Below are 20,882 nucleotides of genomic sequence, written 5' to 3' on the forward strand. Positions count from 1 at the left end.
GGAGGGCCCAGACACAGCTGCATTTTAAGTTTCTCAGTTAATTCTAAGATGCAGCGAATCTCGAGAACTTCTGCCCCGGGGTTGCCACCTCATTCCAGCCTTTTCTTACATTCTCAAAGAAAAATTCATTTAAAACTGCCATCCTGGTTATTGGGAGGTGTTTCTCCTCCTTTAGTTTTTCTTATCAAAACAGAATGATTCTTGGCATCTTGGAAAGTGTAGGGTCCATTTTTTGCACTAATGTTGTAACTACTGATTCAAACTTTTCTAATATTTATCATGAAAGAGGACCCAAATTTCCTCCTGGAACCCAAGCCATTTGCAAAATTAACATTCATATGGTACATATACACACATATATAACCCTTAATTTAAAAAGCAAAACGCCCAGGATCTCCGCGTCACCGCGGAGCCGGAGCTGACCTGCCCCAGGATAAGGCTGACGGTCAGGACGTGACACCAGCACTTAGGAGGTCAGTTAAGCAGCGGGCAGCAGAGCCCTAGAGCCAGCAAGACGACCGGCCATCCTTCGAGAGCTTTTATTATTGTTCTTGGGGGAGCATACGCCGTAGGGGTGCTCAAGCCAGAACCAACGGAGAGCGCGCGGAGACGTCGGGGACACGGGAGACCACAGCTTCAGGAAAAGGATTGAAACTTGATTGGTCCCAGAAACGGAGGTGGCAGCTTAGGACAAGAAGGGCTGGAGCCTGGGCCACAGGGGTCCTAACCTGCTCCCTGTAGGACGCTGTCTCCCCTCAGGGGAGTTCACTGCAGTGGGGCAGAGGGCACGATATTTTGGGTGGAGAGCGGGGAAGGAGAGGGAGGGACTGCGTCTTGGGAGAGTCCACGCTGGCACTGAGCCACATTCTGGGACAGCGAGGATCCCGAGGTCGGGGGAAGACCTCAGATTTCCCTCAGACTTCCAGGGAAGCCCCTGGGATTCCCCCAAAAGAAGCCACGTGGAGCAACGGAGCAGGAAGACCCACTCCCGTGTCAGTGGGTCTGCTTTGCTCTCCCCTGCTGCCTGGCGGAGGGGCCCTGCAGCCGACGTGGGTCAGAGACCCGCTGATGGACCCAGCCTCAGCAGGACTGCCTGCCCGGCACCCCAGGCACCCCAAAGTTGAATTTCCTGTCCATGGACTTTGGTCTCCCGCTGATTGATGCTCCGTCTTGCCTTTCAGTTGTCCCTGTGTTCCGTCAAGCCCTCCTGCCCTCTCAGGATGGGGTATCTCACCAGCCTAGCCAACCAAAATTCACAGCCCTGACGTTGAAACATACAGGCAAAAAAATTAGGGGGGGAGGGTCGTGCAATATGAAGAATGGCCACCAGGTGTCGCGGTTGTTCCAAACCTCTTCTACAGCTACCTTCGCTCCGCTGAAACCCGGCAGAGCGTAATAGTAGTAATCCCGCACAATTACACGCAATTCATAATCCGATGAGCGTTCGCCTCCGAGATCCCATTTTGTCTTCACAGCAACCTTGATCCATTGCAAGGGCTGATAAGTCCATTTCACAGAGGAGAAAACTCTGCAAGATTCCCTAGACTGAATCAGGACGTCCTGAGGGCCCTTAGCCCCTGGGACACAGAAGAACTGGACTCCAGGAGCCACAGAGTGACTGACTGTGGTGGAGGACACTGCAGAGCTTGAAGCAACCCTCAGTACTCCACGCTGAGAGAGAGGGAGGTGGTTTTCTGGGTTTTTCCCCCAATATCTACAAAATTTTAAAAATTGGAAAAAGTGGGAAAGCATAAAGCAGAGAAAAAACAATCACATACACTGGCAAGCACTGCTGACATCTGGGCACTTCTCTGAAGAGTAGGAGAATCTTTGGCGTTGAGAGCACATCGCCTGGAGCCTCAGGGGCTCCTGAAGAATGGCCCCCGGAAGACAGCACAAATAGAGGTACAGTGCTAGGGTGCCAAGGCCGGTGTCTGAGACAGTTTCTACCCCTCCAGATCCTGTTACCTTGCCATCTTGGTGCTCCAGGAGGCTGGCCTTCCTGGGCTGCAGCTGTGGGCTCTCTTGGCTACTGATTGGGTTTGGCCATTGCAGATTGGCTGGCAGAAAGAGAATGAGGTCCCCAGCTTTCTCCCTGCCAGGTTGCTGTGCCAGGTTGCCATCCACCACTGAAAGCCACGGCTCCTGTCAGGCAGCTGTCCCCTTGGGTTACACTCTGGAACTGCTCCTTCCCTTTGCCCCTTCAGATCTCAGGGTGCTCGTGACTCCTGGCTGTTGTTAGCCCTGGGTGCACCATCATCTTGTGTTGACCACACCTCTCTAACTAGTTTCTTCATTACACTCTCCTTACCCCATTACACTTCATTACCCCATGTTGTGGGTTGGATTTTGTCTCCCATAAAAAGATATGTGGAAGTCCTAACCCCAAGCACCTCAGAAATGTCACCTTATTTGGAAAGGGAGCCAGTGCAGGTGTAACTAGTTAACGTGAGGTCATCATAGAGGTGGGTGGAGCCCTAATTCACTGTGACTGGTGTCCTTATAAGAAGAGTGCCATGTGAAGCCAGAGACTCACAGGGAGAATGCCACGTGATGACCCAGGCAGAGCTTGGATTGAGGCATCTGCAAGCCAAGGAAGGCCAGGCATTGCCAGCACCCACCAGAAGCCAGGAAGAGGCAAGGAAGCGTTCTCTCCCGCAGGTCCCAGGGAGAGCATGGCGCCGCCCACCCCTTGGTCTTGGACTTCTAGCCTCCAGAACTGTGAGACAACCCATTTATGTTGTTGTAAGCTGCCCAGTTTCTGGCCATTTCTTACAGCAGCGCTAGCAGACTAACACACCCCATTTGAGTTTGTATCAGTTTCCAGCCAGATCTTGACTAACACAGCCAATGTCCGGAAGAAACTTGTGAGACTCCCTTGGGAAAAGTCGAGAACCAGAGGAAAGGGGGCCAATCACTGAAGGACACACAGCATCCTCCTAAGTGTTACTGAGCCCAAAGAAACCGCTGGCTCTGTATGTCCTCAGATGATGAAGCAGCTCCTAATTGAAAGGCCCTTCTTGCTCTGAAATTGCTAGTGGGAATTTTAGACACCAGAATCCCTCCAGGTTGAACTATTATCTCCAGAATGCTCCACGCAGGTCTGACTACACATCAGCTGAGTACGTGGCTGCGAGGCTGGGCTCACAGGAGGACAGTTTCGCTGTGGATGGAGGGTCAGAAACACTGAGCCTGGTGCCCTGAAGGGGGAGGGTCCAGTCGGCATGGTGGGTCGGGTCTAGTGCAGGAGGATGGGCCCAGGTCAGTGGCCCAGCATCAACCAGGAACATGCATGCGGTCTGCTCAGTCAGGAAAGACCCCGCCAGCTGCCAGCCCTGCCTCCCTCACCCTTCCTGGAAGCAGGTAGTCTTCTCCGACTTGAGACCCCTCATCAGAGTGAATTGATAGCTTGGTAGAGACACACCATGAGCCAAAGTGGGCCGCGGGCCACCCTGGTTGTCCAAGGCCTCTCACACTTATTACCGCTCCTTCTCCCATGGCTGGCCATTTGAATCCTTAAGAAGGCAAATGCTAATGTCAGTTATGACTTTGGGCGTTACAAGTGGCAGAAACTCAACTCAAACATTTATTCACCTAAGTAACTAGAAAGTCCTATTTCAGGCATAGTTAGATCCCGGCGTCCAAATGGTGCCACCAGGATTAAGTCTTTTTTTTTTCTTTTTACCATCTCTCAGCAACTTATTCCACTGGGTGAGCTTCACTCTCAGAAGACTTGCCGCCTCATCGTGACGAGATGGACGCTGACAGCTCCAGGCTCATGTCCTATCTGCTCAGAAGTCAAGTAGAAAGAGATTCCTCTTTCCCAGTAGTCCACACTAAAGTACTGACACCCAATGGACCACGTGGCCATCTTAAAACCACCGCTGTGGGTCTGATTACCGGGCCTGGGCCATGTGCCCATTCTAGGTCAGGAGACGTGGGGCAGCTCTGTCTGATGGACAGAGCAAGGAAGGGGTGGTTTCCCAAGAGAAAGCTAAGAGGCTCTTACATGAAAAAAAGGAGAACACATTTTGCAGGCAAAACAGCCCCTCTTGCAAGTACTTATCCCTGGAGAAGACATGCACAAGGCAAGTGACCTACACAGAGCTTTTGCAATCTACGTGTTCCCTTACTAGGTACTTTCACACATCACCTTAGGCAATGCTCCCAGCAAGCCTCCAAGATAGATATTAGTAGTTCCATTTCTACTGGTGAGGAAAACGGAGGCTCAGAAAGCTGGGGGTGTGGAGGTGCGGGGTGGTAATTTAACCAAAGTTGTGCAGCTGGGCGATGGCAGAGATGGGACTTGTGGGTGGAGATGGCTGGAGCACTTGCAGAGGAAGATGATCAATAAAATAGTCCTTCCCGTGTTAGAACTGGGTGCGGTTTCCAAATGTAGGGCAGTTCAGTCTCCTTCCTAGTGTGCCCCGGTCAACAGTGGTATTCGGGGAACTCTGGCTTGCAAGATTAAGTCAAGGAGCTTCCGTTACGAAGGCTGAGGTACGGTGGGGAAGGGGAAGTTTGGTCTGGACTAGATAGTGCCTGGTTGGTTAAAAGAGGAATGTCCAGGTATATAAAGCATAGAGGAATCTGGAAGGTTTAGCAGACACTTGGCTCCCCATGACACATCCCCTCCCCGTCCCCAGTGTCTGTTGCAGCTATGGTGGCAGGCCCCCGTGCGTGCGCATGCCGATACTGTTCCGCCTCCCCTCTCCACTTGGCTGTCTCGGGGCTTTCTCTGGGGCACGAGAGTTCCTTCATGCTTCACCTGCACTTGCAGGTACAGCCAGAATTGCAGAAGTTAATGTCCCCAGGGGGCAACGTTCAACCAACAGGGGACAGGAGTTGTCGGGCAGTGACCCAACCTCCTGCCTTTTGGAGGGGCTAATCTGAACACGTTCTATCTGGTTCCTCACAGGGTCTGCAACAGGGTCGAGCCCAGGTGCTCCCAGGGCACCCAGCTCAATAAAGCAGACTCTTGGCCTTTTCTCCTGTCCTTTCTCTCCCCACTCCCTGCTTCCTGGGGTCACCTTCCCCATGACTACCTCCTCCCCGTCCTTGTTGCAGGCTCTGTCTTCAGGGAAACCCCAGCTAAGACTCAAGACTTTTTGGAAGGTGGCATCATTTGAGGTAGACCAGCATCTTAGGGGTCAATAGTTTGCAAGAAACTGAAATTTACTCAAATTTGTTCCTGTAAAATAGGAATTTATTCCCTCTCTCTCTCTCCGCATGGTGTCTTGTCTGATTCTTTTTGTGCATCTGTCCCATTTTTCTCTTCTCTTTGTAGACTCTCTTCCCATTTACTTAGGATTTCTGCCCCCACATTTCTGCTTGCATGAGTCCTTGATCTGCTGAGATGTTAAATCTGACCCCAAATTTACAGAATCTCAGAGCTTGATTCTCCAGAGCAAGCTGACTCTGTCTCTTGAACACCCCCCACCCCATTACAAGTTTCTGGGAAAGAAAAACTGGGCCAGCTTGAGTTGTGTCCACCCCTTATTCCATCACCTTCCAGTCCATGTGGGTGAGCCTGACTCTTCAAGAAAGGGGTGAGGGAGAGGAGGTAATAGTCAAGGGAGTGGGACAGAGCCAGGCTTCGGAAAGACTACAGCGGACCACGAGTGCGAGAGCCCTCAGGAGGGCTGCAGCTGAGCTGGGAGACGTGTCGGGAGGCTGTTGAGATAATCCAGGTGATGGACAGAGAGGGTCAGGTGGAAGGAATGAAGTGATGCAGGAATGCGTAACTGCCAAGATTCGGCAGTTGATTCCGAGTGAGGGATAAGGGAGAAATAGAGGTCAAAGGTGACTGGAGGGTTTTACCGGGAATATGAGAGGATCAACCACAGAGGAGAAGATGCTGACATTTGTGAAATACTGAGTTTGAATTAGGATAGCACGTTCACCTGACTCAAATCAATCAATCTACATCCTAGGGTGGTAGATATTTGGGTCATTCTTTTGTTCTGCATAGAGATATATAGTTGTTTATATACGATTAAATTCTGACGAAATTGAATTGAATTTCATACCCAAATTTACCTAGTCCTTTAAGGCTTTGTGGAAGTGAAGCGAAATATGACAGTAGATGGCAATGATGACGGAAAGGTCACTGAGTCAAATAGAAAATCACTTCCAACTTAGATATAACCATTCACAAAAGGAGGACAGGTTGATGACTCTAGACTCAAATAAATGGCTTTAAATTAAAACTTGCAAAATTAAAAGCACACAGCAGAACAAATTTAAAGGATTTAAAGTTCAAAAATAAAATTAATCAATATACTATTTAGGCATAAACACATATGTGATGAAACTCTAAAGAAAAGAGAAGGATTAGGAGAAATCGGGAGAATGGTGACGTCTGTGATGGGTAGCGGTGGGCATGTGACCGAGGGGAGGCCCTGGGCCTTCAGGTGTGTGGGTCAAGTGGGTACTTCTTAAGCTGAGTGGTGAGTACAAAAGGGATAGTTTTATTAGTCTTCTTTAAACTGTTTGCATACATGATTTACACTTCCATTTTTATGTTTTATGATTTTTACAAGTTAAAAAAACAAGTCTTGCCTACAGCGTATACATAACTGGCTGTTGGGTTCATGCTCATGGGAGAGTGTCAGCTGCATCTCCCTGGACAGAGAGAGCCACTGGGAAGACCTTAGGACCTTGGAATCTGGACGGGGTTGAGGAGAGAGCTCCAGGCTGAAGCCTCTCATTCTTCTCTAAACACAAAGGCTTGCAGGACGGCGGTCAGACAGAAGTCCCGGGGTTCTACCTCCACAGCTCACTGGCTGCGTGATGTGGGGCACATTATGTGGCTTTTATAAGCATAAGTATCCTCAGTAAAACACAGGTGAAGCTATTGCTTATTTCATAGCATCGTTTTGGGGATAAATGAAGTGCTTTGAGGATCTGAAGGTAAAGGGGTATGCAGATGACAAGAGTTCGGCCCCCAGGCCTTCAGCATCAGAGTACCATTCTTTCAGCAACCTGCATGTGGGAAGCTACCCCTGAACCACACAAGTCCAACAGGGGTCATGTAAGTAAGGATGGGAAAGAGAGCTCTAAGCAAGTGGACCAGTGATGGGGACAGCCAGCCTTCAACACCCCAGTGACTGCCACTCCCTGGCTCTGGGATCTTGTTAAGTCCTGTTCTGGGGCAACAAATCACAGTGGATTAGTGAGAAGAAAAGACCTGAAGAAAAGTAGAAAGTAATGAGCCAAAACAAAACAATGACGCTAACTTGAACATGTCCCAAGAATAACTTTTATTATTTATTCATTTTACTTTAAATAGCACTGACTGAGAACCTACCAGTCCAGATGCTACGGATGTTGCAAAGACAGATAAGGCTCAGACTATGGTCTCAAAGATGTCCCAGGGAGCGTGACTGTCTATATGGACCAAAATGCCTGCACAAGTGTGTCCATTAGTTTTATTATTCTCCATCCAACTTTCCTATTTCCTTATTGCTTTTCATAATTATGAAATCGATACATGTTCATTATGTAAAAGTCTTGTACAGAAACCTGTAATATTGACAATGAAGTCCCAGCCCCCTGCTACAATTCTGTCCCTTAGGTGTACAATTAAGGGGGGAAAAGTGCTGCTGAGTCAATTGGTATATGGCTTTCCAGTCTTTTCTTTCTTTTTTTTTTTTTTTAAAGATTTTATTTTTTCCTTTTTCTCCCCAAAGCCCCCCGGTACATAGTTGTATATTCTTCGTTGTGAGTCCTTCTAGTTGTAGCATGTGGGACACTGCCTCAGCGTGGTTTGATGAGCAGTGCCATGTCCGCGCCCAGGACTCGAACCAACGAAACACTGGGCCGCCTGCAGCGGAGCGCGCGAACTTAACCACTCGGCCACGGGGCCAGCCTCCAGTCTTTTCTTTTTTTAAGCATCATACTACACCATACTGTTCTCTAACTTGTTTCTCCTCTTACGAGTCTGTCTCGGGCATCTTCACCATGTGCATACATATAAGTCCACTTCTTTCTCTTGTCATAGTTGACATGCCGAAAATCCCTTTATTTTTATTTATTTTTTTTTCTTTAAAATTTCTGGATTTGGAGTCTCACTTTAAGAGACTTTCCCTATTTTTTTTTATTAAGGTTATGAAAGTTAACATCCTTGTGAAATTACACTTGTACATCATTATTAGTCATGGTGTAGGTACACCACTTCACCCCTAGTGCCCTCCCCCCACCCCCCTTTCCCCTGGCAACCACTGATCAGTTCTCTTTGTCCATATGTTAACTACCACCTATGAGTAGAGTCATACAGAGTTCATCTTTCTCTGTCTGGCTTATTTCACTCAACATAATATCCTCAAGGTCTATCCATGTTGTTGTGAATGGGACGACTTTGTCCTTTTTTATGGCTGAGTAGTATTCCATTGTATATGTATACCACATCTTCTTTATACAATCATCAGTTGCTGGGCACTTAAGTTGGTTCCATGACTTGGCTATTGTGAATAATGCTGCGATGAACATAGGGGTGCATGGAGCTTCTGAAATTGCTGATTTCAGGTTCTTAGGAGAGATACCCAGTAGTGGGATGGCTGGGTCATAAGGTATTTCTATTCTTAACTTTTTGAGGAATCTCCATACTGTTTTCCATAGTGGGTGCACCAGTTTGCATTCCCACCAACAGTGTATGAGGGTTCCCTTTTCTCCACAGCCTCTCCAACATTTGTCACTCTTGGTTTTGGATATTTTTGCCATTCTAACAGGTGTAAGGTGATATCTTAGTGTAGTTTTGATTTGCATTTCCCTGATGATTAGTGATGATGAGCATCTTTTCATGTGTCTATTGGCCATCCGTATATCTTCTATGGAGAAATGTCTGTTCATGTCCCCTGCCCATTTTGTAATTGGGTTGTTTGATTTTTTGTTGTTGAGTTGTGTGAGTTCTTTGTATGTTATGGAGATTAACCCTTTGTTGGATAAATAACTTGTGAATATTTTTTCCCAATTAGTGGGCTGTTTTTTTGTTTCAATCCTGTTTTCCCCTGCCTTGAAGAAGCTCTTTAGTCTGATGAAGTCCCATTTGTTTATTCTTTCTATTGTTTCCCTCATGTGAGGGGTTATGGTGTCTGAAAAGATTCTTTTGAAGCTGATGTCAAAGAGTGTACTGCCGATATTCTCTTCTAGAAGACTTATTGTTTCAGGCCTAATCTCTAGGTCTTTGATCCATTTTGAGTTTATTTTAGTAAATGGTGAAAAAGAATGGTTGATTTTCATTCTTTTACATGTGGCTGTCCATTTTTCCCAGCACCATTTGTTGAAGAGATTTTCTTTCCTCCATTGTAGGCCCTCAGCTCCTTTGTCAAAGATTAGCTGTCCATAGATGTGTGGTTTTATTTCTGGGCTTTCAATTCTGTTCCATTGATCTGTGCATCTGTTTTTGTACCAGTACCATGCTGTTTTGATTACTGTAGCTTTGTAGTATGTTTTGAAGTCAGGGATTGTGATGCCTCCAGCTTTGTTCTTCTTTCTCAGGATTGCTTTAGCAATTCAGGGTCTTTTTGTTGCCCCATATGAATTTTAGGATTCTTTGTTCAATTTCTGTAAAGAATGACATTGGAATTCTAATTGGGATAGCATTGAATCTGTAGATTGCTTTAGGTAGTATGGACATTCTAACTATGTTTATTCTTCCAATCCATGTGCATGGAATGTGTTTCCACCTCTTTATGTCGTTGTTGATTTCTTTCAAGAATGTCTTGTAGTTTTCATTGTATACATCTTTCACTTCCTTGGTTAAATTTATCCCAAGGTATTTTATTCTTTTTGTTGCAGTCGTGAATGGGGTTGAGTTCTTGAGATCTTTTTCTGTTAGTTCATTGTTAGCATATAGAAATGCTACTGATTTATGTATGTTGATTTTATACCCTGCAACTTTGCTGTAGTTGTTGATTGTTTCTAATAGTTTTTCTATGGATTCTTTGGGGTTTTCTATATATAAGATCATGTCGTCTGCAAACAGCAAGAGTTTTACTTCTTCGTTGCCTATTTGGATTCCTTTTATTTCTTTTTCCTGCCAAATTGCTCTGGCCAAAACCTCCAGTACTATGTTGAATAAGAGTGGTGAAAGTGGGCACCCTTGTCTTGTTCCTGTTCTGAGAGGGATGGGTTTCAGTTTTTGTCCACTGAGTATGATGTTGGCTGTGGGTTTGTCATATATGACCTTTATTATTTTCAGGTACTTTCCTTCTATACCTATTTTATTGAGGGTTTTTATCGTAAATGGATGTTGGATCTTGTCGAATGCTTTCTCTGCATCTATTGAGATGATCATGTGGTTTTTGTTTCTCATTTTGTTAATGTAGTGAATCACGTTGATTGACTTGTGGATGTTGAACCATCCCTGTGTCCCTGGCATAAATCCCACTTGATCATGGTGTATAATCTTTTTGATATATTACTGTATTCGGTTTGCCAAAATTTTGTTGAGGATTTTTGCATCTATGTTCATCAGTGATATTGGCCTGTAGTTTTCCTTCTTTGTGTTGTCCTTGTCAGGTTTGGGGATCAGGGTGATGTTGGCTTCAGAGAATGTGTTAGGGAGTGCTCCATCTTCCTCTATTTTCTGGAACAGTTTGAGAAGGATAGGTATTAAATCTTCTTTGAATGTTTGGTAGAATTCTCCAGAGAAGCTGTCTGGTCCTGGACTCTTATTTTTGGGGAGGTTTTTGATTACTTTTTCTATTTCTTTACTTGTGATTGGTCTATTCAGATTCTCTATTTCTTCCTGATTCAGTTTGGGTAGGTTGTATGAGTCTAGGAATTTATCCATTTCTTCTAGGTTGTTCAATTTGTTGGCATATAGTTTTTCATAGTATTCTCTTATGATCCTTTGTATTTCTTTGGTATCTGTTGTGATTTCTCCTCTCTCGTTTCTAATTTTATTTATTTGAGACTTCTCTCTTTTTTTTTTAGTGAGTCTGGCTAAGGATTTGTCGATTTTTTTAATTTTTTAGAAGAACCAACTCTTTGTTTCATTGATCCTTTCTACTGTCTTTTTTGATTCAATATCATTTATTTATGCTCTAATTTTATTATTTCCCTCCTTCTACTGACTTTGGGCTTTGTTTGTTCTTTTTTTTCTAATTCCGTTAGGTGTCATTTGAGGTTGTTTATGTAAGATTTTTCTTGCTTATTGAGGTGAGCCTGTATTGCAATGAATTTCCCTCTTAGGACTGCCTTTGCTGCGTCCCAAATAATTTGGTAAGGTGTGTTTTCATTTTCATTTGTCTCCAGATGATGTTTGATTTCTTCTTTAATTTCTTCAATAATCCATTGTTTGTTCAGTAGCATGTTGTTTACTCTCCACATTTTTGGCCCTTTCCCAGCTTTATTCTTGTAGTTGATTTCTAGTTTCATAGCATTATGATCAGAAAAGATGCTTGATATTATTTCAACCCTCTTGAACTTATTGATGCTTGCTGTGTTTCCCAAGATAGGGTCTATCCTTGAGAATGTTCCATGCGCGCTTGAGAAGAATGTGTAACCTGCTGTTTTTAGATGAAGTGTCCTACATATATCTATTAGGTCCATCTGATCTAATTTTTCATTTAATTCTGTAATTTCCTTGTTGATTTTCTGTCTGGATGATCTGTCCATTGGTGTTAATGGGGTCTTGAGGTCCCCTACTATTATTGTATTGCTGTTGATGTCTCCTTTTGGTTTTGTTAATAGTTTCTTTACGAATTTTGGTGCTCCTGTGTTAGGTGCGTATATATTTATAAGTGTTATGTCATCTTGGTGGAGCATCCCTTTTATCATTATATACTGCCCCTCTTTGTCTTTCTTTATCTGTTTTGCTTTGAAGTCTACTTTGTCTGATATAAGTATGGCAACACCTGCTTTCTTTTGTTCATTATTAGCTTGGAGTATTGTCTTCCATCCCTTCACTCTGAGTCTGTGTTTGTCTTTGGGGCTGAGGTGTGTTTCCTGGAGGCAGCATATTGTTGGATCTTGTTCTTTTATCCATCCTGCCACTCTGTGCCTTTTGATTGGAGAGTTCAATCCATTCACGTTTAGTGTGATTATTGAAACGTGGGGCCTACTGTTGCAATTTTATCACTTGTTTTCTGGTTCTTTTGCATTTTGTCCTGATGGAGAGCTGTTACTTTGTGTTATTGTCCTTCTGCTTATCTCCTTTGTTCTGGATTTTGTAACCCCTTTCCTTTTTTTGATTTTTTCAGGAATGAGGTTCTTCCTGAGCATTTCTTGAAGAGGAGGTTTTGTGGTGATGAACTCCCTTAACTTTTGTTTATCTGGGAAAGTTTTTATTTCTCCATCATATTTGAAGGATATTTTCACTTGGTAGAGTATTCTTGGCTGCAGGTTTTTGTCCTTCAGAGTTTTGAATATTTCATTCCAATCTCTTCTAGCCTGTAAGGTCTCTCCTGAGAAATCTGCTGATAGCCTTATGGGGTTTCCTTTGTAAGTTATTTTCTTCTGCCTGGCTGCCCTTAGTATTTTCTCTTTGTCATTGACTTTTGCTAGTTTCACTACTATATGCCTTTGGGTTGGTCGTCTTGCATTAATAAAGTTTGGAGATCTATTGGCTTATGTGACATGATGTTCCATCTCTCTTCCCAAGTTTGGAAAGTTCTCAGCTATTATTTCTTTGAACAGGCCTTCTGCCCCCTTCTCCTTCTCTTCTCCCTCTGGTATACCTATAATCCTTATGTTGCATCTCCTAATTGAGTCGGATAATTCTTGGAGAGTTTCTTCATTTCTTTTTAGTCTTAGTTCTCTCTCCTCCTCTGTCTGCAGCATTTCTATATTCCTATCCTCCAAACTGCTAATTCTGTCCTCCATATTATTGACCCTACTGTTCAGAGAGTCCAGATTTTTCTTAATCTCCTCCATTGTGTTCTTCATCTCCAGTATTTCTAATTGGTTCTTCTTTATAGTGTCAAGCTCTTTTGTGACATAGCTCCTGAACTCATTGAGTTGTCTATCTGCATTCTCTTTTAACTCGAGTTTTTTAATAATGGCAGTTTTGAAATCATCGTCATTTAGGTTATAGATTTCATTGTCTTTGGGGTTGTTTTCTGGGTGCTTATCATTTTCCTTCTGTTCTGGAGATTTAATATATTTTTTCATACTGCTTGATGGCATGGATTTGTGCCTCCACATAGAGATAGAGTTTAGTCACTGCTTCCACTTGTTGTGACTGGTGTGGGGGGGGGGGTGGGGGTGGCAGCTGTTTAGACTGCACCAACCAGGAACCCTGTCAGCTGTTACTGACTGGACCTGGACCCCTCCTCATAGTCCCAGTTGTCCTGTGGGGTCCCTCGTAGGTTGTGGGGGCCTTCGCAAGGGGGCCTCAGACTGCTGATGCCTACTGTTGCAGCCCAATTAGATGCGCTCCCTCCTTGTGGTCTGCAGCGGTGTTGTGGGCTTTCCCAGCAGCCAGGAGCAGGATCATCTATAATCGCCACTTTGTCCCTAACAGAGCCCACAAGATCACACTTGTCCACTATAGGTCCCAGCAGAGCTATGGGTATCTTCTACAGTCTGTCATTAGCTCACCTAGCTGTGCTACTTTTGCCCCAGGGCCTTCCTGCCTTGCGATTGCCAGTGGGGACCTCTCCACTAGTGCTGTGCAGAGGCTTTCGCTGAGGCTGCTGTAAGAACCTGGAGTTCCCCCCTGGGCTACGTAGCCATTTCACCGGAGCTCCACTCTGCCCCACTCCACTCTCACAGGATCTCTGGGAGCCCCTTGCCTCATCTGGGACATGGCCAGAGTCCATGGGCCTGGCAGTGGCTTGTAAGCTGCTGCCTTGTGGGGAATTCTGCTCTAGGGAGCTTCCTGGTGTTCCGAATGCAGGGTGGGGCCTCCCTGCCAATGGCAAGCAGAGGCTTTCCCTGCCAGGGGTGTGCAGGACCCCGGAGCCTCCCCCCGAGCCACAGAGCTGGGCGCTGGAGCTCCAACCGTGTCCCCAAGCACATCCATGGGAAGTCCGGGTGCCCCCTGCACCGACCCATGTGCCAGAGACCGTGGGCCCAGCAGCAGCTTGCGGTCTGGTGCCATGCCAGGGAATCCGCCCACCAGGAGCTTCCCTTTGTTCTGGATTCTGGGCGGGGCCTCCCTGCTAATGGCGAGCGGAGGCCTTCCCTGCTGGTGGGTGCGGGACCCTGGGGATTCCCCCTGGGCTTAGGTGTAATCACGGGGGGCTTGAGTAGGGCTGTTGTCACCTGTTTCCACCGTCGCTCCACTGGTGAGTGCACACTCCCGCCCTTGGTGTGTGGCGATGCTATGGGGGAGTCTCCTGGAAGAGAGCCTCCTGCAGGAACTAGGCTGTCCGGGGGTTGGGGGTCGGGGATCGGAGAGTTTTCACCTATTTCCACCTCCTCCCGGGGGGAAGTCTGGCCTCCTTCCAATGTATAGTAGTACAAGACTCTTAGGCATCTTGAGATGCTCTTAGGTTGGCTCCCGCCTGGCCAGCTGTGAAGCTCCACTGCTCCCAAAGGTGGCTTTTTTCCTCTCTGGCCGGAGTTACTGCCTCTTCTGCTTTCGTCAGGACTGTCCCTTGTTGTGGGGGTTCTTTTTATCCAGTTTTCAGTTTTCAATCCAGGATGATTCTTCCTAAAATTGTTGTAACCTGGTTGTGTTTGTGTGAGAAGGTGAGTTCAACGTCTGCTCACAGCGCCATCTTGACGAGAACTCCCCGAAAATCCCTTTAAATAACAGTTTATAAAGGTAACACACCAAAACATGGGGGAAAAATTAACACAGCAGAAGGTTATAACATGAAAAGTAAAATTCTTCATCTACTCTCTCAACTCACAATCTCAGTCCCTAAAGGGATCTACATTTCTTGGTAAACTGTTTGGTTAAAGTGTAAGATACACATAGGGAAAAAGGGCACAGATCTTAAACGGACAGGTCAATGCATTTTCACAAAGGGAAGATACCTGGTAAGTGGCATCCAGGACCAAAAGCAGAACATCACCAGCACCCCCAAAATGTCCACTAACATTTCACCTGTTTCCCTCCATTTACTTTTAAATAATAAAACTGATAGTAAACATTTCAAAGTAAAGCAGACAGAGTATACAAAGTCAGGGTGTGGCTACTCCGAGTATAACAGACAGCTGCAGCCCTGCCCCATCCCTTCCCTTCTCCCAGCTTCCGCGTCCCAGAGGCACCCACTCTCACCTCTCAGAAGCTTCCTTAGTCTTTCGATTTTTACCTCTGTATAGACCCGGCCTAGATCAGCATTTCACACCACATGGGATATGCCAAATCTCATTAATAGGATGATGTCTATTTAAAAATCGGAGGGAATCTGATTGCTGTAGTCAAGACAGTGTTGTATTGGTGAGGGGGAAAAACAGAATAGAGAGCCCAGAAATAGACCTACACAAAATGGCCAATTAATTTTTGAGAAAGGTGCAAAAGCAGTTCAATGGAGAAAGGATTGTCTTTTCAACAAACAGAGCTGAAATATTTGAACTCCATATGCAAAAAAATGAACTTCAATCAAAACCTCACACTTTATACAGAGTTAACTCAAAATGGATTATAGACCTAAATGTAAAATGTAAAACTATAAACCGGTTAGTTAGAAGAAAATTTAGGGGAACTAGGATTAGGCAAAAAGTTTTTAGATATGACCAAAAGCAAGAATCATAGTAGAAAAAAAAAAAAGATAAATTGGATTTCATTAAAATTAAAAACATTTGCTCCATGAATGACACTTTTAAGAGAATGAAAAGACAAGCTACAGGCTGGACTGAAATATCTGCAAATCGCACATCCCACTAAGGATTTGCATCCAGAATATGTGAAAATTCCTCAAAACTCAATAGTAAGGGAGCAAATAACTAAAAACTGGACAAAAGACTTGAACAGATACTGAGTCAAAGGGTACATATGGATAGCAAATAAACACATGAAAAGTTGTTCATCATCAGCCATTGTAGAAACTCAAATTAAAACCACTGTGAAATACCACTATATACCTATTAGAATGATTAAATTAAAAATACGGACGATACTAAGTGCTGACAAGGACATAGAGCAACTGGAATTCTCATACGTTGCAGGTGGGAATACAAAATCGTACAGCCACTGTGCAAAACAGTTTGGCAGTTTCATAAAAAGCCACACCTGAGTATTTACCCCAGAGGATAAAACTGATATTCACACAAGAGCTCATGCATGAAAGATTATAGCAGCTCTACTTAAAATTGCCAAAACATGGCAACAATCCAAACTTCTTCAACAGGTGACTGATTAAACAAACTGGAGCTCATCTATACAATGAAATATTATTCAGCAATAAAAAAGAACTAACTATTGCACAGGCCCTGTGGCCTAGTGGTTAAGTTCGGCATGCTCTGCTTTGGCAGCCTGGGTTCAGTTCCTGGGCGCGACCTACACCACTCGTCAGCGGCCATGCTGTGGTGGTGACCCACACGCAAAATAGAGAAAGACTGGCACAGATGTTTGCTCAGGGCGAGTCTTCCTCAAGCAAAAAAAAAAAGAGGAAGATTGGTAACAGATGTCAGCTCAGAGTGAATCTTCCTCAGGAAAAAAAAAAAGAACTAACTTTGGTGCACACAGTAGCTTGAATGAACGAATTACATGCAGTAGAATGAATGAACTGAATGAATTATAAAGCTAGTCTCAAAAGGTTACATATTATATGAATCTGTTTATATGACATTTTCCAAAAGACGAAACTATGGAGAAGAGATCAGTGATTGCCAGGAGTTGGGGAGCAATTGCAGGGAAAGAAGGAAGACTGAAGGGTTAACACAAAGGAGACTTTGGGGGCGACTGGAATTGCTCGGCATCCTAATTGTGGTGGTGATTACATGAATCTATAGATGGCTAAAATTCATAGAACGATATGCACACGTAACACCCATAAAAGTTAATTTTACTGTGATAATTCTTAAATTTAAAAAAGTGAACCCAAAGTTCAAGTTAATGAATAACTATTGCAAGCAACCATCAGCATAACCCAATTCTCACATGACTTTACCACTATATTTCATTAAGTCTAAGGTGCCATTGATTTTTTTCATATTCTCTTAAGGAAAAAAATATATCGCTGTCAAACTATGACACAATGCTAAGATGCCATCAATTGTGGGACACACCCCAATTTCTGAGATGCTAAATTGTGAAAACATGCATGGCTAGACTCAATGAAATACTGTGTTTCCTGTCGTGAAGACTTTTGCTCAGTGATCCATGGAGAAACACAGTATTTAGGATTTTCCTGTTTGACTCTAGACCGCTGCTTCTACTGTTCATGATAAAGAAGGCCATCTTGAACAAAGTCTCATTCTAGTTGAAGATGCCCTTGTTTGAAACCCCCTTCCTTATTTTCCCCAGATGGAGAACAGCAGTTTGAGGGTTAGCAAGTCACATCATTAGGACCGTCACTCACCCTTTTCTGGTCTCTAACTCCAGCTGCCTCCTCCCTAGACAAAGAAGAGGAAGACTGTTAGAACTCCCATAGGCTGAAATGATGCAAGGGCAAGTAGAGGACGGAGCTCCATTCTGAGCTGGGGGTTCTCTCGAGACACTCAGGAGGCTGGATGGCCTTGTGGCCAAGACCATCTGCTTCAGAGACAGCAGGACCGGGCCCTGACTTGGCCTCTGATGCATGTGCAATCTTGGGCCAGTTACCGGCCTCCCCAAATCCATGTCCATCTTCTCACCTTCTTTTAATTGCACAAGGTACACAAACTTAATTTGTGAAGAGAGCTACCCCCTTAACAAATCAAGTCTACAATACAGAATTGTTGACTATACAACAATTGTGTAGTTGGATTTGTATACAACTGTAGTTGTATAGTATACAACAAGTGTACTATACAATGCTGCACAGCAGATCTTCAGAGATGATTCCTCTTGCTTAACTGAGACTCTACGCCCGGTGATTAGAGACTCCCCGTACCCTCTCCCCCAGCCTCTGGCAACCACGCTTCCACTTTTGATTCTATGCATTTGACTATTTTAGATACTTCACATAGGAAGATGACAGTTCTTGCTTCTTGGGTACTGACGCAGGGATTAAACGTTGATGACTATAAAGTACAACAAATGAAACTCTTATGACAAGAGTGAAAGAAGGTGCTTGCTTCTACAAAACTCTTTCCAAAAGGTATTCTGGAGGTAAACACAGAAGGTTCTAAGTGGGTACGATGGTTAATCTTATATGTCAACTTGGCTGGACCATGGGGTGCCCAGATATTTGGCAAATATTATACTGAGTGTTTCTGTGCAGGTGTATTTGGATGAGATTTACATTTAAAATTGGTGGACTTTGAGTAAAGCAGATTGCCCTCCATAATGTGGGTCGGCCTCAGCCAATTAGTTGAAGGCCTAAATAGAACAGCAGGCTGACCTCTCCAGAGCAAAAGGGAGTTCTCCAGCAAATGGCCTTCAGACTTCATCTGTGGTATCAGCTCTTCCTGGTTCACCAGCAGACTGCCTTTGGACGCCAAGCCAATTCCTTAAAATAAATCTCTTCATATATATATATGTGTGTGTGTGTGTGTATGTATGTGTATATATATATATATGTATCTCCTATTGGTTCTGTTTCTCTGGAGAACCCTGACTAATATGGCAGGAAAATACCCTTAAGCCAAAGAAGGGTTCTCTTTCACTTTACCCCTTTAGTGATAATATAAAACAATTTTTCACAAAAGCATGCTAAAAAGAGAAAGTAAGATCTGTGTGACACATAGTCTGTGCACTCTCCATGCAGTCATTCAGTAAAAGAGAAAGAAGGAAAGGAGAAGAGGGTGCAAATATTGAATCTTAGCACAGGTAAGAGCTTTTCGAGGTCTTCAAGCCCTAATTTCTTACAAACGGAGGGACATCCTATGTGACATCCTGGGCCACCCCTGGGTGAGGCTGTGGTTTGAGCCCTGTAGGATTTATATGTCCGTACTTGATGCCACTAGTTCTTGGGACTATGATCAAGATAATAAATCCCCCTTTTTAAAGCTTTTAGTATTTTCTCCCTTTTCCCACTCTGTCCCATAGTGGTTGAGCCTCAGTTCCATTCTCCTAGTCTCCCATATAGTCCTGTAATGGTCATCTCTCAACTGAATCCCCCTGCATCTGTCACCGAGTGACTACAGCCAAGGCAGATAAGCACGTCCTTTCACAGCTGTGAAACGGGTTGGGTTGACAAGGTGCGTTCCAAAGTCCCTTCTAACTTTACAATCCTTTAGATCTGTGCTATCTGAGGTCCCCACATCTGTTTGACGAGTCCCCGCCCCCAAATGTCTGCAGCCCCAAATCTACTCACTGGTCAGAAATATCTGCTGCCCTCTTGGCTCCCTCAAGGGTCCTCAAGCCGGATCTGGCCAGGCTGTGGGTCAGAACAGGAGCTCTGTTTCCTCTCTTCTTTTGGCCTGTCTGACGAATGATCACAGCGTATCATTTAGAGTAAATTGCTGCAGGCATATTACAGTTCTGCAGACAACTGATTTCATGAATCTACCTGTTTACTTAGAACACCAGCATGAATCTAATCCGGAAAACATTTTGAAAGAGTCTGGGGAAGGTAGGCAGAATTTAGTAATGCATCTTCGGGTCTCCACGATGATAAGTAATTAGTCTGACTGAACATTTTGCTTCTCGACAACCCGTGTTAGAGTGAACAGAAGCTTAGCCGTTTTATGGATGAAGCTCAAAGAGGCAGGCAGCCTACTGCAAGACAAAGAGCCCTGGGCCCGGAACCAGGGTGCTCAGACCTGCTCTAAGCTCAGCCACCAACTAACTGTGCAGCCCTGGGCCAGTCGCTTGACCTTTCTGGTCCTCGTTTTTTCCCATCTGCAAAACAAGGGCCTGAGAATAGATTGACGCTAAGGGCTCTTCTAGCCCGTGGTCTCACTGTTAACAGAATGAAGAGATGAGTCACAAACTGGCAGAAAATATTTGCAAATCACACATCTCAGGAAGAACTTGTATCCAAAATATATAAAGAGTTCTTCAAAACTCAATAATACGAACAACCCAATTCAAAATAGATAAAAGATTAAACAGACCCTTCATCCAAAGAAGATATATAGATGTTAAATAAGCACAAGAAAAGAGGTTTGACATCTTTAGACATTAGGGAAATTAAATTAAAAACAAAGTGAGGTACCACCACACATCTGTCAGAACAGCAAAAATTAAGAAGACTGATCATACTAGGACTGGTGAGGATATGGAGCAACTGGAACTCTCATTCACAGCTGGTGGCAATGCTATAACCACTCTGGAAAATAGTTGGTCAGTTTCTTAAAAAGGTGAAACGTACACCTAGCATATGACCCAGTCATTCCACCCCTATGTATATACCAAAGAGAAAGGAGAGTATATGACCACACACAGACTTGTACACAAATATTCATAGCAGCTTTATTTGTAACAGTCAAAAAGTGGAAACACCAAAATGTCCATTGGCAACAGAATGGATAAACAAATCGTGGTATATTTATACAATGGAATACTACTCAGCAATAAAAAGGAATGAACTATTGAAACATACTCAACATGAATGAATCTCAAAAGATTATGCTGAATGAAAGAAGCCAGACCAGAAGTACATACTGTGTGATTCCATTTATATAAAATTCTAGAAAACTGATCTACAGTGACCTAGTGACAGAAAGCAGATGGGTGATTGCTTGGGGATGGAGTGGAGCAGCTAGAATGTAGGGAGGGAGGAGGGAGAATTTACAAAGGGACATGAGAAAACTTTTAGGGATGATAATACATTTGCTATCATGATGGTGGTAATAGTCTCATAGAGATAGAAGGATGTCAAAACATATCAAACTATACATTTTAAATATGTGAAATTTATTGTATGACAATTATATTTCAGTAAAGCTATTTATAG

At 44.2% G+C, this 20,882-nt stretch overlaps 1 long non-coding RNA gene across 7 annotated transcripts in view; it reads right to left on the bottom strand.

Moving 5' to 3' along the window:
- Positions 1 to 20,882, bottom strand: part of LOC124247731 (uncharacterized) — a 54,247-nt gene that overhangs the window by 15,862 nt on the left and 17,503 nt on the right. For all 7 annotated transcript variants that reach the window (XR_006890807.1, XR_006890810.1, XR_006890804.1 and 4 more), the window contains 2 exons: positions 19,299 to 19,408; positions 17,421 to 17,454 (listed from right to left, as the gene is read on the bottom strand). This is a non-coding gene — a long non-coding RNA (uncharacterized LOC124247731). The remainder of the gene's footprint in view (positions 1 to 17,420; positions 17,455 to 19,298; positions 19,409 to 20,882) is intronic.

Source organism: Equus quagga, chromosome 11, assembly GCF_021613505.1.
Source record: "Equus quagga isolate Etosha38 chromosome 11, UCLA_HA_Equagga_1.0, whole genome shotgun sequence".
Taxonomy (NCBI): domain Eukaryota; kingdom Metazoa; phylum Chordata; class Mammalia; order Perissodactyla; family Equidae; genus Equus; species Equus quagga.